Below are 2,998 nucleotides of genomic sequence, written 5' to 3' on the forward strand. Positions count from 1 at the left end.
CCCGGACGGTGCGCCCCGCTGCGCACGCGCACCTCCTCCCTCCGCGAGCCGGCCCCGCCCCCTGGAGGGCCTCTCTGAGGTGGGAGCCCAGCTGCAGGCTCTGCTCTGCCGGCCTCAAAATCCGGGAGCGCCTCCCAATGCATTGCAATAGGAAGTACGCACACTTATGAAGTGGTATTGCCATAAAGTTTTACCTGAAATAAGCGAGATGATAGTATTATGGTTAACAAGAAAAAGCAAAGTCCATAATTTTTAGAGATACACATAAAAATGCTTATAGATGAAAGGATGTATCGGAGACTTGCCAAAGCATGATGAAGGGGTAGATGAAATAAGGTCCTGAGGTGGTAATCATTGAAATTGTGTGTCAGGTACATGGAGGTTTTCTATACTGTTATACTTTGAAGTTTTCCATAATACAGTTTTTTAAATGCACAACCTTAGGTGAACTTCAAAAACATGCTAAGTGCAAGAAGCCAGACACAAAAGGCCGCATTCTGGAAAAGGTGAACTTTAAAGATAAAGGAATCAGACCACTGATTGCCAGGATTTGGGTTTGGGAGGTAGGGATTTGTTAGAGGAGGCGGATAGAAAGATGAGCTGGGAGAGGCAGCTGGGGCTTGGAGGAAGTCAGTGCCAGATCTGACAAGCTGAAAACAATGGAGGTGGCAGGCCTTTCTGTGAGCAGGAAAGAGTCAGAGCTCTCCAGGATGAGTCTAACTGGGGTGGGCAAACTTTTTGACTCGAGGGCCACAATGGGTTCTTAAACTGGGCCGGAGGGCCGGAACAAAAGCATGGATGGAGTGTTTGTGTGAACTAATATGAATTCAAAGTAAACATCATTACATAAAAGGGTACGGCCTGGATCCGGCCCGCAGGCCATAGTTTGGCCACGGCTGGAACTGGTGGCATAACAACTAGATGAAGGAGTCTTGTAACTTAAAAGATGTGCTAGGGGCAGGGGCCTGACAAAAAAGAATTACTAAGTAGACTGAGGGGCAGGGACCATGGGAAAGAAAAACTGCTAATTATCTCGCTAGAAAAGCAATATGTTATGATTGAACCCAGCCAGGTGTGACCCTGCTCGTAAATTTTATCTGCCAGTACCAGGAATGGCTAATGAACCGCTTTGCAGTTTGTTTTTTCTTTTTTTTAAAAAAATACTTTGAGCCGAAACCGGTTTGGCTCAGTGGATAGAGCGTCGGCCTGCGGACTGAAAGGTCCCAGGTTCGATTCCGGTCAAGGGCATGTACCTTGGTTGCGGGCACATCCCCAGTGGGGGGTGTGCAGGAGGCAGCTGATCGATGTTTCTCTCTCATCGATGTTTCTAACTCTCTATCTCTCTCCCTTCCTCTCTGTAAAAACTCAATAAAATATATTAAAAAAAATACTTTGTAATGTTGCAGATAAAAGGTCTTGCTGTACTCTTGGTCTGCACTGCAAGCTGTGGGCTCTTATGGGAAGGACACGGCTAGCAGTCAGCTGGTCAGCTTAATAAAGGCTCTTAAAATTTAAATTCTGAGTCAGTGGTCTATCTCGCTGAGCTAACCCATAACAAAGATATATTTTTGGGGGGAAATAAGGGAAGAGAAGACTTACCAAGGGGCACTCCAGTCTCAAACCCCACCAGGCAGGACACTCGGGTCCGATTCGGCCAGCTTAGTTGCCTGCTCAGGTCCTTTCTGAGTGTATTGCTTTCCTACAAATAATTCCTTGCCTATTTTTGCTGGTTTTTTTTGTTGCCTTTTGTTTGATTTTATTTGTACAAGCGAGATAAAAAGAGGGGATACAGAGGACTGTCTCTGGCCAGAAGTTATCTCCGGCCAGAGACCCCCTTGTCCACCGCTGACAGATTAACCATAAAGGGATGCCAGGAACTTTTTTGGGTGATGAAAATGCTGTGTATCTCAACTGTGTGGTTACATGATGTATACATTTGTCAAAATTCAGAACTGTACACCAAAGGAAGGTGAATTTTACTATATGTAAATTATATCTCAATAAACCTGACTTTTAAAAAAAATGCTTGTTGCAAAAGCACTATCTCAGGCTTCATATCATAGGGTGCAAAAGAAATTAATGTTTTCAGGGACCCACACTGCTACCAAACTCAAGGAGTTTGCCACTTGGGGTGCTCTATTCAAAAATGAGACATGGGCCCTAACTCGTTTGGTTCAAGCGTCAGCCTGCCGACTAAAGGGTCCCAGGTTCGATTCTGGTTAAGGGCATATACCTAGGTTGCAGGCTTCTTCCTGGCCCAGGCCCTGCAGAAAGCAACCAATTGATGTGTTTCTCTCACACCAATGTTTCCCTCTCTTCCACTCTCCCTAAAAATCAATGGAAAAATATCCTCAGGTAAGGATTAACAATAAATAAAAAATTTTTTAAAATATATTTTATTGATTTTTCACAGAGAGGAAGGGAGAGAGATAGAGAGTTAGAAACATCGATGAGAGAGAAACATCGATCAGCTGCCTCTTGCACATCTCCCACTGGGGATGTGCCCGCAACCCAGGTACATGCCCTTGACTGGAATCGAATCTGGGACCTTTCAGTCCGCAGGCTGACGCTCTATCCACTGAGCCAAACCGGTTTCGGCTAAAAATTTTTTTAAAAAAAGAAAAAAGCCCTTGGTTTGGCTCAGTGGATGGAGCGTTGGCCTGTGGACTGAAGGGTCCCAGGTTCAATTCCACTCAAGGGCACATGCCTGGGTTGTGGGCTGGATCCCCAGTAGGGGGTGTCAGGAAGCAGCCCATCAATGATTCTCTCTCATCATTGATGTTTCTGTCTCTGTCTCCCTCTCCCTTCCTCTCTGAAATCAATTAAAAAAAATAAAAAATAAAAGAGACGTGGTTGTCACAAGGTAGTTTTATTTACTTGCAGCAAGTAAATGAGAGAAGGGATTAATATCCAAAGTTCTGACTCCTGGAAGGGAGGCTTAGCCATTGCTTATGTACACGATTAGGTCAATTACATGTTGATTTCTTCTTTGCAGTTG

Source organism: Myotis daubentonii, chromosome 15, assembly GCF_963259705.1.
Source record: "Myotis daubentonii chromosome 15, mMyoDau2.1, whole genome shotgun sequence".
In the NCBI taxonomy this organism is placed as follows: Eukaryota; Metazoa; Chordata; class Mammalia; order Chiroptera; family Vespertilionidae; genus Myotis; species Myotis daubentonii.